The following is a 27,155-nucleotide window of genomic DNA, read 5'->3' as shown; positions in this document are numbered from 1 at the left end:
TTTTGAGCCAGGTACGATCAGGGAGGAATATTTTAGTTTTAGTAACGTGTATGACTTACGTGATTTAAGAAGGTACTTAGATACATAGTACCCGCTCGCAAACCTATATACCTAATAGTAATACATGAATATGCTAGTTTCCTACTAGTCAAATCAGCTTATTTTTATGAATTGTCAAAACAATTTGCTAATATGGAATTACTATGATGAAATACTGAGGAGTGAGAGTGACGTTACGGTCAATTCATTTAATTTATACTTTTGACTTATTAAATAGAAATTATATAACATAACTACTGTCCATTTTTTTTTTCTAATTATGTGGTGCTTTATTTCGTGAACTGCATAAAATATTTTATTTTAAGTACCTATAGGAAATTAGTCTATTCTAAAAGAGAACAATGAGAAATAATAAATATATTATATAGGTCAATATTGCAATTTAATTACAATTCATAAAGTAATAAGTAACTATAAAATCAAATAAAAATAACCATTAATATACATAAAGAAAACGTGCGGCACACTTAGACAAACAAAAGTACAAAACAGAAACGTTAAGAGCTTTCACGTGTACCTAAATAATAAAATATCTAACAAACTTTGTTATTTTATTACTTTTTAAAATAATACATGTCGTTACGGGCCCACTGGTCAACACTGAGATTGACACTGTACGGTAAAAATTTCGTAGGCTTGGTTGAAGTCTTGGTGGCTTAGTTGGCAGAGCGCAGGAGTATCGATCCAAAGGCAGTGAGTTCAAATATCACCCAAGGCAGACATTTCCACTTATACATTTATTGTTAGCCTAGTTATCTGTCTACATTTCTAAAAATATACCTGATCCTTGTATTAGATTTCCCTTTTATTTTGTCTAATCCAAAGAGTAACTTAGTAATAGTTATTATACAAGGGGGCAAAGTTGTATTTTAACGCCGAGTGTGGAATTAAAAAACGAGCAAGTGAAAGGATTCTATGGTTGAACCACGAGCGAAGAATCCTGAACTTGCGAGTTTTTTAACACACGAGAAGTAAAATACATTTGCACCCGAGTGTAACACAAAACTTTTCCCCTCACTATAGCGAGGAAACTACAACGCAAAAAATGCGTTTATCACTGCTTCCAGTAGTTCTACAGGTGGTAAATCATCTTTATTATTAGATTCACCTACTTTTATCAATTTTAAAGCAGTTAATTTGACTTTATTCAAGGTCAAATTACTTTACCCACTAGTGGATAAAATGCGTTTTTACCCGCTGGTATTAAAGGACAAAACACGTGTTTCCGAGCAAGTGAGGGGAAAAAATAATAGTACCTACACTTTAGAAAACGTCAAAAGGCATAAGCCTACGCCAAAACTTATCCCTCTTTCCTGGAAGACATTATAAGGTCAAAAGGATCTTCATGTAAATATAAATGACGTTAATTGTTGAAGATACTGGTTAAAAATAGATCTCCATAGACGGATAAATTAAAATCTGAATCTGCTAGCAAGACCATCTAAAATCCTTGGATGTCTGTATTTCATTTTACCACATAGTCAAAAATTAAGAGATGTCTGTTTTGATGACTATCCATACTAATATTATAAATGGGAAAGTGTGTGTATGTTTGTTTGTCCATCTTTCACGGCAAAACGGAGAGACGAATTGACGTGATTTTTTAAGTGGAGATAGTTGGAGCGACGGAGAGTGACATAGGCTACTTTTTGTCTCTTTATAACGCGAGCGAAGCCGCGGGAAATAGCTAGTAGAATATAGATGTCTATGCCAGAATGTTGTGAGCAGAGAGCTTTATACCTCACCCACACACTCGACGAGCGACGTGGGAAGTAGCGAGGGTAGGTAAGTAGGCAGAGGCATAGTGTGGCCGCGCTACTCGTCATGCCGCTCGTCATGCCCACCGCTCCTATTTTGTCGGTTTCTTGGCGCGAGTCAAAGGGCCGACAACAACCTAGTGCGATAATCGCGCGAGTAGGGCAGTGTGTGGCTGGAGAGGGCACCATCGCGGCATCGCGAGGAACAGCATGAGGGGCAGCGCGAGGAGCATAGTGTGGCAGAGGTATTACAGTTAACTGCGCTTGATCTAAGATCGATGATTAGGATATCCCTTCTTAATAGAGGACAATGTAGATCATCAACGGCGATTCTGTGGAGATCACAATGTAGGACGTACGGTAGGTATAGAACAGAGTAAGTAGGTACAGGTAGCTAAAATTTGCATTAGATAGATAGATAGATAGATAGATAGATAGAATACTCTTTATTAGCACACCTCAGCAAAAGATACAGTGTAGACAAAAAAATGATTATAAACAGAGGCAGACAACAGGCGGTCTTATCGCTAAAGAGCGATCTCTTCCAGACAACCGTTGGGTAACGGAAATAAAAAAAACAAATCAAAAAGAGTAGGTGCTTCGAAATAAAAAAAACATAATTATTCTAATTTCCAACACACAAATTGAATAAACATACACATATAAGAGAATATAAATAGACTTACATAAACATACTTAAATAGTAGTATACAACAAGTCAGATATACTAGTATCAAACTAAAAATATACAGCAATCATACCAGCCGCAGAGTAAAGATAGCAATAATAATTTTAGCTATGTATTGCCCAAGACTTACAGTAGCGGAAAATAATCTATCATATTTTTTCGGACACATTCCCATATAAAAAAGAAACGGCTATTGAGATATCGGCGAAATTTACAATATATATACGTATGAAAAAGACAATTTGGACAACTTAAGGTTCATATTTAAAACAATTCGTAAAATAATGATGTGGTGTAATTTTCTTACCAACGAGATTGATAAATCAAATTGTTAGTAAGGTTCGCTTTTTAGTGTTTTTATAATTGACGACCGGTCTGGCTCAGTTGGTAGTGACCCTGCCTGCTGAGCCGCGGTTCTGGGTTCGAATCCCGGTAAGGGCATTTATTTGTGTGATGAGCACAGATATTTGTTCCTGAGTCATTGATGTTTTCTATGTATATAAGTATGTATTTATCTATTTAAGTATGATATCGTCGCTTAGCACCCATAGTACAAGCTTTGCTTAGTTTGGGGCTAAGTTGATCTGTGTAAGGTGTCCCCAATATTCATTTATTTATTTATTAAGAAGTTCAATATTAACAATATACACGATTAGTGTGTGTAAAGTCTTTAATTTGCATCAGGATCTCGTGGCTGCCCACGGGCCGGGTGCAGTGAGTCCTAACACTCGTAAGTATTCAAATACATTATTTGTAATGATGATAGTAGTTTGTTTACTTTATAAAAGTCTAATTTTTTTTTTTAAATATTGGGTGACACCTTACACAAATCAACCCAGCCTTGTAATATGGGTGCTAGGCGACGATATACATACTTATATACATAGAAAACACACAAATAAATGCCCTTACCAGGATTCGAACCCAGGACCGCGGCTTAGCAGGCAGGGTCACTATCACTACCGACTTAGCCAGACCGGTCGTAAATTTTAAGAATTTTCAACTTATTGTTTTCAATATACATAATTATAACCAGTATGATAGATTTTTCCGCTACTGTACCTACTCGTATGTTAATAGATTTCCCGGAGTAGTAATCATAATATCATATATTATTAACCAGTTGCCCCGAGCCTGCATACATTTGGGGATATTCTGAGGCGTGTGTAGGTGGGAATTATATCTAAACCCTCTGAGTAGGTACAGTCAGCAACACACCTATGAATACAGCCAAAGGGAAAAAATATGTATACAGGACTTTATTGCCTGTACAGTCGAGGTCAAAAATACCTTTACAGTTGAGTGTTACAAAAATACCTTTACATTTAAATAATTTTACACACTGCATGACAAAAATATGCTTCCAACACACATGACAGATTCATCTTTTCACTTATCGCACCAAAGTTCAGTTTACAATCTCTCTTCCATAGAAACATTGTCACAAATTGTGACATAATAGGTTTACATTGCATGTTACAGAATAAGATTTCCTGTGAATGTGCCGTAAATATGTTTACATTTGCAGTAACATTATAAACTTTACGTTCTTGCTTACTTTTCGTTTACTTACACCAATTGCTACATATACATCTTTACAGATTTGATTGGTCTGTTCATAATTTGAATAATGACATCATATCGTCATAAATATCAATATCGGCTTTATAATCGACTCCAAAAAAGGTCTTATTCTTATAGGTTTAACGTGTCTGTGGTATTGCCCCTTCGGCCGTTTTCTAATCAAGAAAAAATATACTATTTTGTAAACTAGTTTCCAATGCAGAATAGTGTTTTTTTTAACTCATTCATATGGATATAAAAGACATGAATTAAAAACTATTTGTTATAATGTTCACATTCAAGGTCACAAGAAATAAGAACCTCACATACGTCAGATAGTTAACAATTGTGCGTGGCATTATTAAATCCTGGATCTTTGAAATTTCTCCGACATTACAGTGCGATTAAAATCAGTTAACTATTCGGTTTTTCCCCCTTTCTAACACCCATGACGACTTTTGTGTCAAAGTGACAGTCAGCAATATCAGATTCCAAATTGGTCATTAATTTTGAAATCAGCACCCCCGAAAACCTATACTTGTGGTATGTGCACTTCGCGCATACAGTAAAGAGTGACAGAGATAGCACTATCGTTATTTAAATTCGTAGTAGTAAAAGTGAAGTGAGACCTCACTATGTATCGCTATCGCGCGGCCGCCGCTGTCTACGCAAGACACCTCGTATATTAACCATTCAGGTCCGTAGCTACTTGAAATGGTCAACATAAGCGGTTTGTTTAATCGCCGGTATTAGATTTACATCCTGTAAGTATATCTTATACTATTAAACGAGCAATTCTTGTATATTTATTTATTTATTTATTTATTTATTTATTTATTTATTTATTTATTTATATATACCGACGATCTTGGAAACCGCTCTAACGATTTCGCTGAAATTTGTTTTGTGGGGGTTTTCGGGGTGAAAAATCGATCTAGCGTAGCCTTAGATCCCGGAAAACGCGAATTTTCGAGTTTTCATGAGTTTTTCTTTCGCATTTGTAAACGTAAAATATGGTCCTTAATTTCGCCGCGCGCGCATCGATTCCGCTTAGCTCAGTCGCACGAGGTCGGTCTAATGTACGCAGATAGATCGTAGGTGTCAGGGTTTCGAATCCCGGTCAGAAATTAAGTTTTTGTTTTTTGTCTTTTTTTTTGTTTTTGTATTTATAAGAGTTTTTTTTTTTTATCTAAAGACGTGATATATTAAAATAGAACCGAGCGAAGCTCGGTCGCCCAGATATTGAAATATTAAAGGCTATGCCTGGATCAGAGATAGGTATTAATCGATTAACTTTTTATTCGACTAATTAGTCGATTAATAAAATCAATCGTCAAAATTAGTCGACGATTAATTTATTCGCGATTAACGTTAATCGAAGATCTTCGATTACAACTAATTAATCGTCCTTTCCAATCGATTAAAACTAATTAATCGTCTTATTTTAATCGTTAATCGTTAGTCGTTTACTTTTTGCCCAACTCTGCTACTTCCAATGCTACCAAGGTTATGACGCTGACTGTACATGCTTTTATTGCAAACTGTACTTTTTTGCACAATTATCAATAACTCATCGAGAGGATAATAACTAGGCCAAACACGACGAATGAAAGAGATAGGTGATTTGACAGTATGGTACTGTTTTCGGTGATTGTCATTATTCAAATTAAGAATCAAATCCCAATGAAATCTTTAAAGATATATATGTAGCAATAGGTGTAAGTAAACGAAAAGTAAGCAAGAACGTAAAGTTTATAATGTTACTGCAAATGTAAACATATTTACGGCACATTCACAGGAAATCTTATTCTGTAACATGCAATGTAAACCTATTATGTCACAATTTGTGACAATGTTTCTATGGAAGACAAATTGTAAACTGAACTTTGGTGCGATAAGTGAAAAGATGAATCTGTCATGTGTGTTGGAAGCATATTTTTGTCAAGCAGTGTGTAAAATTATTTAAATGTAAAGGTATTTTTGTAACACTCAACTGTAAAGGTATTTTTGACCTCGACTGTACATTAAGGTGTGTATACAATTATACATTATACCATAGAGGAATAAGTTAAGGGAAGAGTTGCAACTCCATACATCAGTGAATGCGGGTTATTTGTAGTGACATCTAGCGACAATCACGCGTCAAATAGCGTAAATTATCAGTACTGCTACTTGTCATTAGATGTCGCGGCGAACGAACGTTATGAAAGTGCGTGAAGCGAAAGTGGTTAGTCAGGATCATAGCAAATGGAAATCCGTGATCGCTGCCGACCCCCCTGGGAAACAGGAGTGGTTTTATGTATGTATGTACTTCCTATTTACTGACATGTACCTTGAAATTCGAGTTTCAGCATTTCCTGTTATTCCTTTGAAGATTGATCCGGGCCGGAATATTATTCCAAGAGCGATTCCTTGTTTACAATATTATGGTTGGATAATGTAATTATGCGAATATCGCCCGGAGCGGAGTGGGCTGTAATTCTCAGCTTTCAGCACTAGTGTGGCGTTTCAGGCCAGTGTATCTTTGATCTCTGAGTTATAGTTTAACATGACAGTGCCTGCGGCAACTCTCATCCTAAGATTGATAGTGAAAGGGGCCACAGACTATCAGTTTCCTGAATAATTATCATTCTGACAGAAGCGAAAAGTGACAGAACTAAATAACTTGACAGACCGTTATAGTCTGGCAAAGTGACAGTACATCCAAAATCCAGTAAGAGTACCATCCAAACTAGTTGTAAATCCAAACCACAGAATATATAATATAAAATATATAAGTACAGAAGGCTCACTACTTTGATGTTCATGAAATACCGCCTTTTGAAAGCCTACACAATATTGTTAAGAAACGAACCGCATGCGTTTAACATATTGAGTATTGACTTCTATGGGCCTATCTATATAGAAGGTCATTATTATTCCGCGCATGTCAAATATTCTGAATATAGGATTGCCCATGGATTAAAACAAAATTTTAACGAAGAAATGCTGTGATAAAATGTACTTAAGTATACAATTAAATTTGAGTCTTGGGTACTTTTTACGTATCTGTACTAAGTTTAGTATGTAGCCGATCAAATCAAACGATAGTACCGATCAAAGACTTTTTTATTTTATGGGATAGGAGGCAAACGAGCAGACAGGTCGCCTGATGGTAAGCGATCACTGCCGCCCATGGGCACCAGAAACACCAGAGGTATTGGAAGTGTAGTACATCAAAAAGACCGGGAAAATATGAGTTCTTATAGAATAAAATAGAATATACTTTATTTAACATCAAATTGGACAAATACAAAATAGATAGGTACATACAACTTCTTCTTCTTCTTCCACCTAAGCCTTTTCCCATTATCTGGGGTCGGCTCTCCTTGTCCTCATTCTCCACACTGTACGATTTTTTGCAGTTTTGGCGTCTATATTTGTATTTTTCAGGTCATTTTGGACCGTTGTCAGCCAAGTAGCAGGGCGTCTTCCACGGCCGCGTGTCGTCGTTGGCAGATCCAATGCCACTTGTACCATGTGATCAGAAGACCGTCTGAGCACGTGACCGTACCAGCGTAATCGCTTTTCTTTCAGTTTTTCTTCAATGGGTGCCACCTTAAAACTGCCTCTTACATATTCGTTGCGGATTCTATCCCTCCGAGTAACCCCAGCCGACCAGCGAAGTATACGCATCTCTGTTGTATGCAGTTTTTGGACATGTTGTTTTGTTGATGCCCAGCATTCGGTTCCATAAAGCATGGCGGGTCGTACTGCGGTTTTATATAATTTACCTTTTATTTTTAAAGGCATTCTGCTATCGCACATAACACCGGTCAACTGCCTCCACTTCATCCAGCCTACTGTAGTTCTATGGGTTACGTCTCTATCAATTTTGCCATCGCCGCTGATAAACTCGATGCTAAATGGGACCCCACTCAGCACGGCAAGCCGAGGCGTTGATTTTCAGTGGGACCCTGACTTAATAAACTAAGCCGGCTAGCTTATAATCCATTGTCTGGTCATAAATGTTGTATGTTTTCAGAATATTAGTATTCAGGATTACAGAGTGGAGTCGAGCTCGTTTTAATTCTGTTACCACAGCGAAACGCGAAAACGAGCAACCCTTATTGTATTAAGTACAAATACTTATTCCAAAAATGCTCATCGGTTTTATCAAGATTCGTTTTTTCATTTAGATTTTTCTCGACATTCTCGACATACGTACTTTTTGTAATTTTGTAAGAAAAAATATCATTTTCAATACTAACATGATACTTAATTGCTTACCGTATAATTGTTAAGGAGATAAAATAAAGACTGGTTTTTGTTTTAAATTATAACTTTTAAATCAACTTTTGAAGTCAAGGAAATCTACGGGAAAGCTGGTGCGATGAATTACGATACAAATGCGAAAATAAGGAATACATTTCAGACTCGTAGTGATATTGTCACACTTTGCTTACTAGTGTGCTATCTTTACATACTGTAAAACATTTTCGTCAAGAATACAAATGATTAGTAAAATATTCTCGTGAAAAACTTATACGGACATGATATTAAATTAATAGCGTATTCACTCTTTATTTAAAGAGACCGAGGTCGTATTTTTCTGGGAACACCGATGGTAGGAGCGCATTCCATTCCTTTGCAGTCCCCTTCTCAAAAGATGAGGCAAATCGTTTTGTGCGAACAAATGGAATACTAACCGCATACGGGTGCATTCGTTCGGAAAGGAGAGTTATAATAAAAGTGAATTAGTGCTTCCTATTATTAAGTTTTATCGCACTAGTATAATAAGTCTATTAACAAAAGCGCGCGATAATGCTGAATTATCAACCTGAAACGCCGACCGCTTCCGGTCTCGCGGCTGCCCACAGACATATATCTACATAGAATACAGATATGCCAGACTCAAAACATTTTTTCTTAACAAAACGCCGCAAAAACTAATTTAGTTTAGTTCAGTGCAAGGATGATTTATAAAGGATTGACCATCTTCATACTAAGAATCGTACCTCAATTTTTTAGCGACACCTATTAAATATTGTCATATAACTACACTGATGATGCCTACAAATTTATTTTTTTCAAAACGTGTATTGACATGATATCATGATACTAAAATAAAGAATTATGTCATTTGTTCTTATAAGAAATATAAACACGATATGATTTTTGCCACTTCCAGGCTGTGAAACAGGGCCATCTAGTGCCTAAAGGCACATATACATTTCAGGGGTACACTTTTTTGTATGGGCTTTGTCAGTCCCGGCATATGTGGTCCATGGTTCAGTGTTTTGTTTCATGATAATCATGATAATGAGAAATACGAACAATCTGGCAAGCAACTAAGGTCGCGTGATAAATGATAAAACGCTTGGCCGTCCCTATCGCACTTCCATATGGTGAGATAGGGACAGCCTGATGTTTTATTTGTGTGATAAGCACAGATATTGGTCCCTGAGGGCGATCTTCCGGGTGAGCTTACTCCAACGTGGCCACGTTTTTGCCTTTGACTAGTTTGAGGATATGAGTAAGCCCATTTATGATTAAAAGAAAAGGAATTGCAATCGCGGCACATATGTCGTCTATTAAATATATGTTTGTGAAGCTACCTTACTCGCTTTAGCGTGGGAAATATTAACCGCAAAATGTGCTTATCACTGTCAAATTGTGGTAAAATTTGAATCTACGTCCAGAGAATATTCAGTAACATGCTTTTAACATACTTATGAAGTATATTAAAACAGGTCATTAATATATTTTTGATTTCAGGATGATCTCGCAGGTGATCAGAATCAGGCAGGGTATTATCCTGTGGTGGCAGTAATTCTAAAAATGTCGTTTTTAACCCCCGACGCAAAAACGACGGGGTGTTATAAGTTTGACGTGTCTGTCTGTGTGTGTGTGTGTGTGTCTGCTTGTGGGACCGTAGCTCCCGAACGGATGAACCGATATTTAGATTTAGTTTTTTTTTGTCTTAAAGCTGAGTTAGTCGAGAGTGTTCTTATTCTTAGCCATGTTTCATGAAAATCGGTCTACCTACTATGTCGCGGTCGGGGTTTTTTAAAAATTTTAATTTTGTGGTTGTTAGATTTATTTACAAGATGCATTCACACATTTCACACCTCACAGGCACAGTTGCATATCGTATCAAATCAAGATGGAAAACCGAAATAAGTTAAATCAGAATCAGCTCCCTGAGTCCTCATTTCCTCAATCCTCATTGGCTGTCCTCATGATACTCGTCGGTAATTACGCTGGTGTGAAGCGGCTGTCTCGAGATAAAGAGAGTTTTTAATGAATGTGTGGAGATTTACTCCAGTTTTATGTTTTAACAGGGGCGGCTCACTCCGCGATTGTATCGCCGCGCTACAAGTACATGCTGGCGGCCGCGAGTTCGCGGCATTTCGTGAACATCAAAGCAGTGGGCCTTCTGCACTTGTACTATTATATATTCTGTGGTTTTAAGAATAACGAAATATGGAGATTTTGTACAATAAATTGTCGAATTAAGACCATACTTGAATACTTGTCCATACTCTTGAATCCCTCACTACGCTCAGGGTTCTATTTTGAATACCTCGCAACGCTCATGGTATAGTCATTGTACCTATCCTTTTCTTCGATTAAATCTAATAATTCTCTTCCAGTGACCAGTGTCATTTATACAACTAGAAATGTTAATACTTATGCATAATTCTTGACAAAAAAACTCCAGATCATGTTCAAATATTGTTAAAATAGGGGATGTTACACAGAACTTGGCACAGAGGGCGCTGCTAGCTGTTAGGCACTGGTCCCGCCGCGAGCTAATAAGCTATGAGCTATCGGCTATAAAAACGAACAAAAGATAATCACTCCCGTGTAAATAGAAGAGACACGGCGATATTGATAGCTCACCGCCGGGCGAGTAACTATAAACATCGCCGTGTCTCTTTTATTTACACGGGAGTGATTAATGATTATCTTTTGTTCGTTTTTATAGCCGATAGCTCACAGCTTACTAGCTCGCGGTGGGAGCAGTGTTAAGCCCGAACCATGTTCGGCGTGTAAACCCTTTGCATTTAAGTTTTACAGGAAAGCTACAAGTCAAAAGAGGTACTCGGAAAGCCGCGTAAATAAACCGCTCTGCAGCGATAGAGATAGATATCTACGAGTTTCGTGAGCGTTTCGTGAGCGTTTGTGCCATTCGGCTACGCACCCAGATGTTATGTAGCGATGTTGAGGTGAAAGGGTATAGCAGGATGAAGCTAAGAAAAATTGCCCCCGGCGTTTTTGGGTTGAAACTATAACAAAATGATGTCTTTTGAAGAGGTAATACCCTGCACAAAGTTTCATCCCCTTGTTAGCCCCTGGGGTAAAAAACACCCGATTAACCCCAAAACTGTTTTATTTATTTTCTCCGAAACTATAAAAGTTACGACTTCCAAATTTTGTACAAACCCTGAAAGCTATATTTAAAAAAAATATGACCCTTCTAACCATAAAAATTCATAAAAAAATAATTGAACCATTTTTTTAATCACCTGGTGTTTTTCACCCCCAGGGGGTAAGAAGGGGATGAAACTTTGTGCAGGGTATTATTTGATTATAGTTTCAACCCAAAAACGCTGGGGGCAATTTTTCTTAGCTTATCCCTTTGAAATAAGTAAATCACGAGATATTTATTATTAATGTGACAGACAGAGACACTGATAGAGTAGCACCATATTTAAAGCCGTTAAAGGCATAGTATGTACATTCTGTGGTTTATAATGCTGCACTCTAAACCGTAGCTGGCTCCTCGGAAACTTATTTCTACAAGATAAATCCAGCCATTTCATCACAAGAGAATTTCTACGTGCCACACAGCCTTGGACCTATAGTTTAAAATATCGAAGAATTGGGGGCCCCCTTGGTATGCTCGTCGAAGTGTCGATAATGGTCTAGTGGCCAAACATTGCTGTAAAATTTATTGCTTCAGAATAAGCCTCCTCATCGGGTGTCGATGGTACTTGCGGTTAATTACCCGCGTGCTAAGTGGTTGTCTCGGGTAATGGAGGTGTTTGACGGTAAATTGATTAAAATCTCATCAATTCACTGAAAATTACCGCACTTGATCCGGTTTTTACGAGATTGAATAGACATGTACACTTCAGATTCGCTTCACCTAATAAAGATGAAGTAAAGAGAGTAGGTAGACGCAAATTAGATCAGATTTAAAATTTGTTGATATTAAAATGTTTCTCACAACTAAGAGAAGCGTTCGGTGAAATTTTAATGATATAAACGCAAAATGTCAGATTTCAACTTATTTTTTTAACCGACTTCAAAAAAGGAGGAGGTTCTCAATTCGACTGAATGTTTTTTTTTTTGTATGTATGTTACTCGATATCTCCGAGAATCGTGGACCGATTTTCAAAATATTTTTTTTGATCGAACGGGTATAACCCCGAGATGGCCGAGATGGTCCCATTGGCACCAAGTCGGGGTCTGATGATGGGATCTTGGAGAAATCGAGGGAACTCTTCAAATGTTATAGGCACATGTAATGTTTTTAGTGTATTTTTCAAAGATACACCAGTATTTACGCCTGATGGTAATAATTTTATGTGACTGAGCTGATGATGGAAGGTCAACTCCTCAATGGTTAGGAGTTAAAGGATAATTCTTTCACTACTGTACATTTATTCGGACTGATTCATATAATATCACTAGGAACCACTTAAAATCAACAAATAAATTAACTTTTTAACAAAAAATAAAACCGTCTTCAAAAAAAGCGTGTTACAAAACACGGAGAAACTAAAAAGCCAAAAATAATAAACCTTCGAATTTAGATTTCTTATCGGATTGCAATAATCTAAACATCCAAATTATAAACAAATCAATTATTTTTGGAGTCGGGGCCAGCCGGCGTATGGTTGGGTGGGGCAAACAGGAAATAGCAAGGCGACGAACTGGTCTGGTACCAACTACAAAAATAATTGATTCGTTTATAATTTGGATGTTTAGATTATTGCAATCCGATAAGAAATCTGAATTCGAAGGTTTATTATTTTTGGCTTTTTAGTTTCTCCGTGTTTTGTAACACGCTTTTTTTGAAGGCGGTTTTATTTTTTGTTAAAAAGTTAATTTATTTGTTGATTTTTAGTGGTTCCTAGTGATATTATTAATGATCCGATTCGGCCTGTGATTCCACATGGTCTAAATTCAAAATTCAAATTCAAATTCAATCATTTATTCGTGATAAGCAACATACAATACATATAAAACAATACAAGCACATTCAAAAGTTAAAAGAAAAAATAATAATTAAAAAACAAAGAGAAAAAAAAAACCCCTACTACCCTACCCCTACCCTACTACCCCTACATGTTGTTTTCATCGGGGGTTAAAAAGTGTTGAGACATAAGACGAGTATTTCATGTTTTCTGCCTATCCCTCTTGAGAATACAGCCGTTACTCTATGTGTTTATGTACACATTTGAAATCCATACTAATATTATAAACGGGAAAGTGTGTGTGTCTGTTCGTTTGTCCGTCTTTCACGGCAAAACGGAGCGACGAATCGACGTGATTTTTTATGTGGAGATAGTTGAAGGGATGGAGAGTGACATAGGCTACTTTTTGTCTCATTCTAACCCCATCTCTTCCCTAAAATGGGGGTGGAAATTTGTATGGAGTATAACGTAATTTTCGAATTTAACGCGAGCGAAGCCGCGGGCAAAAGCTAGTTCTTTACAATAATTGTAAGATGATGATTGATCATCTGTCCAAGTCCTAAAGTGTATCAGCAGTACCAATTCAGTTGATTAAGAAGTGTAGGCGCGATGTCATTACTTATAAAGCGTCACTACTTTGAAAAAATCTCGTATCTCACGCTGCTCCTCAAAGTTAAAACGCAGTAAGTCTATATGCATTCCATACATACTTACTACAATTTTCTTTTCATTGACAGACGAAGATACAAGTTTTTTTTTAAGTAGTGACGAAAGGTATTACTCGGTTATAAACTTATTAATACTTACTTATTTATGGAGTTCCGTAAAATAATCTAACAGTTGATGAAATTAAAATTTGGAAAAACCCTCGACCGCGACATAGTGGACCGATTTTCATGAAACATGGCTAAGAACACTACCGACTAACTCAGCTTTCAAACAAAAAAAACTAAATAGAAATCGGTTCATCCGTTTGGGAGCTACGATGCCACAGACAGACAGACAGACAGACAGACATACAGACAGACACGTCAAAACTTATAACACCCCGTCGTTTTTGAGTCGGGGGTTAAAAACGGAAGGAGTCATGTCATCGTATCCAAAATAAGAAAAAAAACGGCCAAGTGTGAGTAGGACTCGCGCAAAACCTGTAGGTATTAGGTAAGTAAAAGTTATTAAAATTAATTTTATTATAGGTATAATATATATGATGTAACAAAAAATTACGGTTTCCGATTTTTTTTCATATTCAAGTTTTGAGGTTCTGAGTACTCTTTTGGTTTGATTCCCTTGCTAGAGTCGAAAATTTGCGACATAAGCGGCTGTATCTTTTGATTGTTTGGCATAGAAGTTGGACTTTTCCCAGCTCCAAGGAATAGTAGACTTGAGTCGCTCGGATACTTGAGGTCTACTGGACTGGATTGGGGATATGAAAGAGGCGCGTTCCTAGCACACATTCTAAGTTCGTGAAGGTGAACGCGTACTATGCTTGTATGAGTGAAATATGACAGGTCAACTGGTAGCGTTTTTGACAGGCGGTAACTGTGAGGTAACCGAGAGGGGGTGGGCGCCACTTTTAGCGGGAGTGGCCAAACTGTACGATAGTAAGGTACAGCGGGGCAAACCTCGACTGGGGAGCAAATGTAACTGGTTCATTTTTTCCATGTTTTACATTATTTGCATTATTAAATAGAGTGTCCACCGATTATTATAATTTCCTTTATTTATTAATTTTTATATATAATATATGGTAGGCGTGTTTAGTGGATACATGTAGAACTCAACATCATAGTGAAATAACGGAAAAAATGGATTAGTACAATTGCCCATCAGTCGAGATTTTCCCCGCTGTTCCTTACTCTTTATTATACCTACTGTGCTTGAGAATTTGATATTTAAAAATTTATTTCAGCTTGATAATTCCACGCAATCTAGGGAAAAAGGGTGTGACAGACAGAGAGACGAACGGACAATACGCGACATACGGAACCCGACCAGTGCCCGACTCACGTTTGACCGTCAAACCGTTAATAAAAGTGTTAGCTCTAACCACGATCAATTAACTGTGGGGTCACGGGTTCATATCTCTGCGGGAACAGTTAGGCAGTTTGTATTAGTTTTGTCGTTGACGTGTAGAGTGTTATTAATGTAATATTAAGTAGGTATGTAACGGTTTTTACCGAAGTTCTTGTGTTTCTATACCCTGACGGGGGCATGTAACCTAATTTATAAAAAACACCAATTGACCCAAGTGTAAACACATGTATGCAATAAATAAGCGTAATGGGCACTTTTGCACTGGGAAGAACATGGTAATTTTTTTTATTGTTGTTATTGTTTTAGGTTTATATAAAATTTGTTAGGTAATTTAGTTTCAGTTTAATTTATTTACCTAGTTTATAATGTTTAATAAGATCTTTGTAAATATATCAATAATAAAAAAATGTGTTTTTTATATGAATATGAATACAAATATGAATATGAAGTAGTAAGTAAACAAGCATAAAGACATGATTTAGCACTTTTTAGGTATAACAATAATACTTTTCAAAGATGTAAGTTTTTTTTAGTATTATTTTTTTGCCATTGTTGTAATAAAATACACAGTTAGGCAATTTGCCTGTTCTTTTGATTCTTATTAAACACTTAGATACCTACATACACCTACTCACGCCTACATATATATATACTCACGCCAGCCTTGAAAGTGCTGCCAGGCAGTGCACATGAAACTGATCAAATCTCGGTGCCACTCTGGGCAAGTAAGGGGTTGAAATAAAGCTTAAAATTGTGATGTTGCAGTGATCGGTTGCAGTATTGCAATGTCAAATTCTAGAAAGGAAAGGGGGTGGTGAAATTCTTAACCCGTCCCCACCACAGAAAGAAAATCATTGAATAATAGCAGATGGGATAACTCATGAAACTCATTTATGTATACCTACCCTACCTGTTCAACTTCAAACTCATTTAGAAGGGCGTTTTGTAAGGGACACAGGGGGAAAGTGTGTCATTCCGCTTTAACACCCTTCCGTGAAATTCATGTAAATTATGTTTTCCATTCTCTGAGTTTATTACAATAATAATTAGTGGAGCGAGCGATTCTTGGTGCTGTATTAGCTGATATGAGTCGACGCGTTCACACCTCGGCGCGTTTTGTGATGAGCAACTTAGCCACAGAATACGTAAATAAACTAGATGTATTAAAAATCGAAATAAGATGTCATTTAAAGAAAAAAGGTTTCGTATAGGAGTTGCAAGACGCCTAGTCTTACAAAGATGGCTTGTAGAAGAGAATTTCGACGGCTTCTGCAGTGACGGGGTGGCCTAGGGGTTCATGGCGTTAGCCCGGATTGCTAAAGACGCTGCGCACCGGTTCGAATCCGGCCTTCTCCACTGGTGGTGTCCGTAATTTTTCTTTAATATATGACATTTTATTTCGATTTTTGATTTATATATAGTAGTGTGACTATTTAATTAAAATTTTGAAAAAACCCCCTACCGCGACCTAGTGGACCGATTTTCATGAAACATGGCTAAGAACACTCCCGACTAACTCAGCTTTCAAACAAAAAAAACTAAATCGAAATCGGTTCATCCGTTCGGCAGCTACGATGCCACAGACAGACACACACACAGACAGACAGACAGACAGACAGACAGACAGACAGACAGACAGACAGACACGTCAAACTTATAACACCCCTTCGTTTTTGCGTCGGGGGTTAAAAACAAAAATCAAAAATATCAAAATATTTGTTAAAAAATAATTTGATTTGTTCCCATAGTTGCGTATAGATGTATTAACTTAAGTATTATTTAGGCATATTGGAGGCCTATTTCTGGTTATAATTAGTGATTCCTACAGGATTTCTCAACATGTCATCAACATGACATGAGGTTGAAGAAGAAATTAATGTATTATTTTCACTAATTATTATTCTTGGCACGGAAGAGTGTTAGGTGATCTAATCTGACGTCTCCATCGCACCTCGACGCCTTTCGTGACATACAACTTAGCCACAGACGATGTATACATGTACATACCAGAGGCTAGTCCACTCATGTACTTTACCGCCTGAATAAATTATAGACAAATTCACTATAATTTTATGCTTTTTTGACCGTATGCCGTCAAAATACAGTTCTGTTGAGACTTAGATGAATTAATTTCCTCCATAATACTTTAAAACGAATAAAACGCTACGTATTTTGATTGTTTGAAGTGGAAAATCCTGTGAAATACGTTTCACATTTGAGCAATAAAATTCCCGGCAACTTTGTACATAGCCACGTCAGCAAATTTTAATTTATCCTATTTTGTTACCAACATTTAGTAATATAACTCGACTTTCGTAAGATATATACGGGTTAATTGTTATAATTAAGAAAATATAGATACTAGAAAACCTTAATGAAGAAATAAAATTTAATAAATTCTCAATTCATCAACAAAATCTTGGTAACAAAATGGAAATTAGTAAAAACAAATTTAACTTTTTCCTTAATTTTTGTACAAACTTTTCGAGAACTGCTGATTTTACTGTACACCCGACATTTATTATTCTTGGTACGGAACAGTGTTAGCTGATCTAAGCAGAGCTGACGTCTTCATCCCACCTCAACGCCTCGTCACAAACAACTTAGCCACAGACTATACAAGACATGTACAACAGCTAGTACACTCGTTTTATTTACCGCCTGTTATATTTCGCTACCAATTTTGTACCTCGCGCCGTCCACCAATAGGATGACGCAAATAAAACAAGAACATATATAGGTCTATGTTTATCTTTTTCCATATATATTAGAGGTATATGGAAAAAGTATATATTCCATATACTACGTTTAATTGTTTATCTGTCCCAGACAACGGCAAAGAGGATGAAACGCGGGAGTGGGTTTAGTGGGTAGGGCCAAGTTCACCCCTCTCGCTAGGGGAGGGGAAAGAAACGGCGAATCCCACACATCGTGCGTAATAAAAGGTAGGTACATTTTAATATTTGCTTCAGCAGCATTGAGCAGAGCTGAAAACTGCTGAGTAGTGTAGGAAACCTCAAAAAGATTTATCCAGATATATATTAAACATATTGGGTTGGTAAGAAAGTAATGAGCGAATCATAACCAATATTGTAATTTTTATTTAATTTATTATTTTAATCATTTATCAAAAATATAACGGCCTTCGTTATTTACTACTTGTCTCCATCGTTCTGGTAAAGAATGAATAGCATCGGCGAAGAAGTTCTTAGGTTTAGATTCAAAAAACTCAGCTATGTACTGTCGTAGATGGGCTTGATCATCGAACTTTTTTTCATTCAAGGCATTGCTTAGCGATCTGAACAATGCGTAATCCGTAGGTGCCAAGTCTGGAGAGTACGGTGGATAAGGTATCACTTTCCAACCTAGCTCCAATAGCTTTAGCCGAGTCACTTTTGCAATGTGTGGGCGAGCATTGTCGTGTAAGAAAAAAACTTTAGCATGCTGTGGACGATTCTGACAGATTTTTTGGTTTAAATTTTCAAGCTGATTACAGTATACTGATGCGGTAACAGTCATTCCACTTGGTAGGAGTTCCCAGTGAATAATACCATGAATATCCCACCAAACGGACAGCATAACTTTTTTCGGGTGAGGCTCTGTTTTTGGTGCCTCTATTCCTTTTTCGTTTGGAGCTAGCCACTGACGTTTGCGTGTGTGATTTATATATAAGACCCATTTTTCATCTCCAGTGATAAGATGGTCCAACCAGTTGAATGTGCGGCGAAAAGACAGAAGTTGTATGCAGATATCGGCACGGCGGTTTAGTTGATCTCTATCAAGTTCGTGCGGTATCCAAACACTGTATTTGTAGTTTTTTCCCAACACGTGTAAATGTGTTTCTATGGTGACATGAGAGCAGCCTAACTCGGTAGCAAGAGTACGACTCATTAGCCACGGATCTCCTTCAATTAAGGTTTTTAATTTGGCTACATCAATCTTCACCGGTCGACCAGACTTAGGTTGATCTGATAATGAAAAGTCGCCACTACAAAACCGCTGGAACCATCGTTTCACCGTGGCCTCAGACACAACTTCAGGAGCAACACGCTGACATATATTACGCACTGCTTCGGCGGCTGAATGGCCAGACTGAAATTCATATAGTAAGCAATGCCTTACATGCACTTTTAATTCGTCCATTTTCTTCCTTATATTAGCTCGGCGACAGCTAGTGAATGACTGACGAGAAACTGTGCGACTCGCCCTTTATATACTTTCGACCATAGAAGAATCTAGAACTCTCTCAAAAATGTTATGTGGAATTCAATCGATCGCTCATTACTTTCTTACCAACCCAATATTTTACTTGGTAGAAATTAGAAGGAGCTACCCAAACTTTACCTTTGCCTTTGGGTATCTCGCAATATGTTGTTCAATTACCTGAAATGAAATAAACACATTTTAAAATTCTCCAAATTCTTAAGTGATAAATTTTTTTCTTTAAATTTTTATACAGTTTTTCAGATTTGATTTGCTTATTTCGTATAGTTTTAATTTGTACAATCTGCCTGAATAAGCTGTGATCCAACTAAACAAAAGTAGATCACAGGAACCGAACCTGCTCAGTATTCCAATCAGGCGTTCTAGTCGAGGTTTTCAGGAAAACAGGGAGTTAAGAGACAACGGTTGTTGTTCTGTTGGTGAAAATGTAATTTTCAAAGTTTTCTGTTAGGAAAAATGTATAAAAAATATATTAAAAATAGTGCATGCGTTTATGGGCTTATATTACTTGGTATCCTGTGCTGATAAAGAAATTGCAAATCACTTTTTTATTGTTAGAAACATATTATTCGATGATAATCAGTATACTAAAAAAAAGATCCCGACGAAAAAATTAAGAACCTCCTCTTTTTGAAATCGGTTAATATACTATCTTGTGTATGTAGAATAATTATTTTAACCATTCTTCTATTCCCCGAGAAATCGAATAATTAAATCATTCGTAGAAAATCTTTAAATGCAGAACTATAACTTCTAAAAAATAGCATAAGGCGTTTTTTTAGCAAAATGCCCTATCTAATATATTGAAGATACTTTCCCTTCATATCCCATAGTCGCGGAACGCCTTGTATAATTATTTAAAGCGAATAATCTTGTCAAACTTTAGAACGGGCTCATAATTCAAAAGATGGAGCACCTATTTGCAATCTCTAGACAAATTACTCTTGACTTGTGACTTTTGGCGGATAATGGTGCCAGGCCCCATAGCCGAATCGCATTTCTGCGACGCGTAACGCTGCAGAAACATGTAGTCTGGCTCTGTCGCGCCAATACGCTAGAGCGATAGAGATAGTTTGCATTTCTGCGGCGTATCGCATCGGAGAAATGCCATTCGGTTACGGAGCCAGGTGCGCGCGGAGCAATTTGGACACAAATCACCTTGTCAAACTCGCTCCAGAAGGTTTCGGGGAAATAGGGTTCCGATTTACTATGTATATTCGGAGTATATTGAACTTTGTCAGCATCAGAGGCGCATCAAACTACGTTTCAATATTCTTTGAATCTGTGACATATTTTGCGTATTGATTGTATCTTATACTTTTAAACGAGCAATTCTTGTATATTTATTTATTTATTTATTTATTTATATATTTATTTACACCGACGATCTCGGAAACCGCTCTAACGATTTCGCTGAAATTTGTTATGTGGGGGTTTTTGGGGGTGAAAAATCGGTCTAACTTATTCTTAGGTCCCGGAAAACGCGAATTTTCGAGTTTTCATGCGTTTTTCTTCGCGCGCCATCTCGTGTGCAGTAGTTGTACTGTTAAGACAGAATTCTTTCGGTCGATGTAAGTACTATTTATTGCAAACACTAGATGGCGACACAGGTCAAGGCTAAAACGAATAGAAAAATACACTATTTCAGTTTTTGTGGCGAAATGCGCGCCATCTCGTGTGGAGTACCTAGTTGTGTTGTTAAGGCTGAGAATTCTTTCGCTCGATGTAGGTACTATTCATTTTTGAACTAGATGGCGACACATGTCAAGGATACGAAACAGAACCGAGCGTCGCCCAGATATTTTATATAAAAGAAGACACTGACTGACTGATATATCAATGCACAGCCGAAACCGCTGGTCCTAGAGATTCCAAATTTGGCACGTCGGTTCCTTATAAGGTGCAGAGGAGCACTTAAGAAAGGATTTTTCAAAATTCACCTCCTAAAGGGGTGAAATGGGGGTCCAAAGTTTGTATGGGAAAGCAAGATTATTTTGATAATTTCATTCGAAACCTTACAAGGGTATTCCCGTGTGACAGATATTTTTAAATGGAGGGACGTAGTGTTAAAAGATATGTAGGTGCAATGTTTCCGATGACGACGTCAACGATAGCGCTATGCTATAGGACAGGAAGCGAAACCCACGGAGAAGCCACAAAACTAAACTCTCGTGAGACTCAAACATATTTAAAACTATTTTAAGCGGGTTACTTAAGTGTTAAGTCGTCGTTTTTAGACATCAAGCTTATAAAATAAAACTATGGCAAAAGGATTATATCACGTATAATGAATTTACAATTCATCTCGACATTTCAAACACTTTACAGCATTCGTGGTCAACGGGTGACTGAGAAAAATTACAATGTGCAAAAACTACCCACATACAAGAAATATTAATGAACCATGACCATATTAAGTAATATAATTTTTTAAGGCAGGTTTACACACTGTTAATAAAGCTAGTTATACAATATTCACAAAATATCCATATTCCATAGTTTCCATGGTTTTATTTCATGAGTAACTATCGCGGTAACCGAAGACAATATTATGGACATCAAGCTTGTTAGACAGAGAGACAATTCATTGCTGAATTAGCAAAGTTTGTTATAATTATGTTGCTTTCCTGTACAGAAGGGTATTTATGCTACAAGTGATAAAAATGTTCTAGTAATGCACATAATTTATTATTTATTTATTTATTCAAAGAAAATTTTACAACATTACAGCCTATTTATACATAGGCCAATGCGCTGTAAAATTGAAGGAATTAAGCTAATATTATATAACAAATACAGCATTATTAAAAAGATAGCTCACAGAAGCGTATAAAACGAGAGCGAAGTTGTCTAAATCTATCATTAAACAAAACGAATTCTGGTGCAACGTTTAAAAATTGATTTAAAAGAGCCCGTGAATAAAATAAAGAAAAGTGCTGGTGCGTCACCGTTCGGGCCACGTTCTCCGCATAATACACATAAATTACAAAAACCCTTTGGGTAAGACGCCAATAATTACGAACAGTATAAAATTTCCTGTTTCCAAAATTTTTCTGAAATTTTCAGATGCGTTTCCCACTTATTATTAATAAAAATGCGCAACTCAATTGTAGGACAGTGTAGGTATTAATTAAAATTAACAACACTCCGTGTTTATTAAATTAGGTTACCTACATTCGCGCCGCTCATTCGTGTTTCGGCCGAAAACCTAATTAATAGGTAATCCAATTAGTTGTTAATACCTAAAACCCCTACATTTCCGAAACGTACTTAAGCTAAATAAACTTAATGTTTATACGACGTTTTACTTTCGAGCAACCTTAACTTGAAGGCCTACCACGAACCACGTTCGATTTGTTGTCTCTTTGTAAATTGGCACTAGTAAATTCGTATTTAAGTGTGACAGGACTCTACGCTAAGTTTTTAACGGTTTAGAAAAGGTTATTCTATACCGTGCGGTAACGGGTTAAGAGTGTTAAATGATTCACGGTTAGAATCATTATATTATATTGACCGGAACATAGTTCATTTCATTTTATTTATTCAGTATTGCATTGTCATGTACCTACACTTCTTGTAACGTTTTCAATTTTATTCTTTTTAACTGTTTGACCACTTTTCTTGTATGTGTTTTGCATTTCTTCTGTCTGTTACCCTCCGTGAATCTTTCTCTTGATGGTCTCATCGGAAGATCAGCGCTGGAAGTCCCCAGCAACACGCTGAGATGAGGCCATTTCGTGGCACTTCATTATTTTCTGTCATATTGTTATTATGTGTATTTTGTCTTGCCTGTGTTCACGAATAAATGTTATTCTATTCTATTCTATTCTATTCTATTCTACATAATAGGTGTTAGTTAAGACAGTGAGTCATGGCACCCTGTAAGGGCACACAATAATAAATCTAATAATACCTACTTATTTCATGTTAGTTTAGTCCATGCATGTGATACATAATCATATTAATAATACAGTATTTATAACTAATTTATGTACATTAAAGAAATTTTTAACATTTTTCGTGATTAACTTTTAGATTTTTATTGAGTTCCCGCTATGGCGACCCCGTGACCATGATGCATGCAACTGCGTCGCAATATTGGGACTCAATAAAAATCAATAAGGTATTTAATCACGCACTATATCCAAGTCAATATAAGTCTAACGAATTAAGAATTAAAATTCTGCTTAATTTTGTAAAATGGCTTAAAGCATTATTTCCGCCTTTTTGTACTGTAATGTAAGATATTTCTTTTGTGCAATAAAGATTAAATGAATAAATAAATGGGTGAATCAACTTTTTTTTGCCTGTTGTTGCCATGGTTACGGTCCCCTGAGTCACGCTGGTTTTATGCAAAATTATGCAAGCGTGCATGACTGCATGTGGTCCATGTTAGTAAGTGGCAAATTAAGGAAAGGGCTTGTTAACACTAATTTTTATTAAATAAAATAACTTAAATACGTATAGAAAAAACCATTACTAAAAAACCGGCCAAGAGCGTGTCGGGCCACGCTCAGTGTAGGGTTCCGTAGTTTTCCGTATTTTTCTCAAAAACTACTGAACCTATCAAGTTCAAAACAATTTTCCTAGAAAGTGTTTATAAAGTTCTAGTTTTGTGATTTTTTTCATATTTTTTAAACTTATGGTTCAAAAGTTAGAGGGGGGGGGACGCACTTTTTTTTCCTTTAGGAGCGATTATTTCCGAAAATATTAACATTATCAAAAAATGATCTTAGTAAACCCTTATTCATTTTTAAATACCTATCCAACAATATATCACACGCTGGGGTTGGAATGAAAAAAAATATCAGCCCCCACTTTACATGTAAGGGGGGTACCCTAATAAAACATTTTATTCCATTTTTTATTTTTGCACTTTGTTGGCGTGATTGATATACATATTGGTACCAAATTTCAGCTTTCTAGTGCTAACGGTTACTGAGATTATCCGCGGACGGATGGACGGACGGACGGACGGACGGACGGACGGACGGACGGACGGACGGACGGACGGACGGACGGACGGACGGACGGACGGACGGACGGACAGACAGACATGGCGAAACTATAAGGGTTCCTAGTTGACTACGGAACCCTAAAATGAAGCAATCAATGTATCGTCACATTGACCTCATCTGATTCATCTCACAAACCGCAGCCAATAAATAGTCAAAAGCATTAGAATAATGACTTACTGCCGTATTCAACCAGTGTTCCTAAGATTTGATTACGATATGATACATACATACAATCATACATACAATCACGCCTGTATCCCATAAAGGGGTAGACAGAACACATGAAACTACTAAAGCTTCAGTGCCACGATATGATACATTGCCTAAAGTGGCGTTACACAAAACACAATAGTACATTACGATACAAGTGCGTAAAAAAGGAAGTTCGAAACGAGTGGCGATAGATTAAAACACGACCGAAGGGAGTGTTTTAAATCGACACGAGTTACGAATTTCCTTTTCGCACGTGTTTTTTTTATGGGATAAAAGGCAAACGAGCAGACAGGTCGCCTGATGGTAAGCGATCACCGCCGCCCATGGACACCCGAAACACCAGAGGTGTTGGAGGTGCGTTGCCGGCCTTTAAGATTGGTGTACGCTCTTTTCTTGAAGATTCGACCTGGCATATAATGAACCACTTCTCGCACTAGTGCGTAAAAAACCACCATCTGTACTGAAATAGTACATTATGATTTTATGATACAAGTGAAAAAAGGAAAAATTCGTAACCAGTTACGATAAACATCGATATAAAAGTTTAGATAGATCGATGGCGATAAATTAAACCACGACCAAAGGGAGTGTTTAAATCGACACGAGTTACGAATGCCCTCTTCGCACGTGTATCGTACGACATTTTTCAGTACAAATGGCCCTTTAAAGTGTCGACCTGACAAGATCTACTTTGCGACCCAATGCGGAAAAAAGCACCATATGTACTGAAACTGTATTTTTCAGTACAGATGGTGTTTTTTTACGCACTAGTGCGAGAAGTGGTTAATTATAATAGATGTCAGGTCGAAACGTCGTATGATACACGTGCGAAAAGGAAATTTGTAACTCGTGTCGATTTAAAACACTTCCCTTCGGCCGTGTCGCCATTCGTTTCTAAATTCCTTTTTTCGCACTTGTATGGTAATGTACTATTATTACACTGACATATCCAATAAGTATCGTATTTAGATTTAATATGTATCGCATATTAATGATCGAATCGGTCATTATCCCGCACCCGCATCAGTGCGTGAGGTCGTTGACCTAATGGCATAAAAACTGGTAGGTAATCTATTGATGTATTACGTGAAACGTTAGGTATGTGTGTGGTTTAATTCGAGTGGATCAGTTTTACGGATCGAATTAATTTAGATGTGATACTGTAATTTGAATAACATTTGTTACGGTTTTTAAATCCATACTATATATAATGGGAAAGTGTGTGTGTCTGTTTGTCCGTCTTTCACGGTAAAACAGAGTGACGAATTGACGTGATTTTTTAACCGACTTCAAAAAAGGAGGAGGTTCTCAATTCGACTGAATGTTTTTTTTTTTTTTTGTATGTATGTTACTCGATATCTCCGAGAATCGTGGACCGATTTTCAAAATTTTTTTTTTTGATCGAACGGATATAACCCCAAGATGGTCCCATTGGCACTAAGTCGGGGTCTGATGATGGGATCTTGGAGAAATCGAGGGAACTCTTCAAATATTATAGGCACATGTAATGTTCTTAGTGTATTTTTCAAAGGTACACCAGTATTTACGCCTGATGGTAATAATTTTATATGGCTGAGCTGATGATGGAAGGTCAACTCCTCAACGGTTAGGAGTTAAAGGATAATTCTTTCACTACTGTACATATATTCGGACTGATACATATAATATAACCACTAAAAATCAACAAATAAATTAACTTTTTAACAAAAAATAAAACCGCCTTCAAAAAAAGCGTGTTACAAAACACGGAGAAACTAAAAAGCCAAAAATAATAAATCTTCGAATTCAGATTTCTTATCGGATTGCAATAATCTGAACATCGCAATTATAAACAAATCAATTATTTTTGGAGTCGGGGCCAGCCTGCGTATGGTTGGGTGGGGCAAACAGGAAATAGCAAGGCGACAAACAGGTCTGGAACCAACTACAAAAATAATTGATTTGTTTATAATTGCGATGTTCAGATTATTGCAATCCGATAAGAAATCTGAATTCGAAGGTTTATTATTTTTGGCTTTTTAGTTTCTCCGTGTTTTGTAACACGATTTTTTTGAAGGCGGTTTTTTGTGGAGATAGTTGAAGGGATGGAAAGTGACATAGGCTACATTTTGTCTCTTTCTAACGCGAGCGAAGCCGCGGGCAAAAGCTAGTTATATATATAATAATATATATATATACATATATGACTGTCTCGTATAGTCATATAAATTTGATAACATCTTAAGCATCTTAACATCATGTTATTTTTCTACTCCAGCACTTAAATCTGTCAATTAGATTATTGTCAGCGGTATCCAAATTAAGTTCATTTGAGTAACGATGAGAAAGTCTATTTGTCTATAGGTTCATAGGATTACTGCTAGCAGTAATCATATGAATATAGGAGTTCTGTTAATTTTTTTTTAAA

General features: G+C 36.8%; 1 protein-coding gene across 1 annotated transcript in view; it reads right to left on the bottom strand.

Moving 5' to 3' along the window:
- LOC125236327 (calcium/calmodulin-dependent protein kinase kinase 2) overlaps positions 1–27,155 on the bottom strand; it is a 178,354-nt gene that overhangs the window by 95,801 nt on the left and 55,398 nt on the right. The window lies entirely within an intron of this gene.

This window comes from Leguminivora glycinivorella, chromosome 19, assembly GCF_023078275.1.
Source record: "Leguminivora glycinivorella isolate SPB_JAAS2020 chromosome 19, LegGlyc_1.1, whole genome shotgun sequence".
In the NCBI taxonomy this organism is placed as follows: domain Eukaryota; kingdom Metazoa; phylum Arthropoda; class Insecta; order Lepidoptera; family Tortricidae; genus Leguminivora; species Leguminivora glycinivorella.
This window is presented reverse-complemented; position numbering and strand designations above follow the sequence as displayed.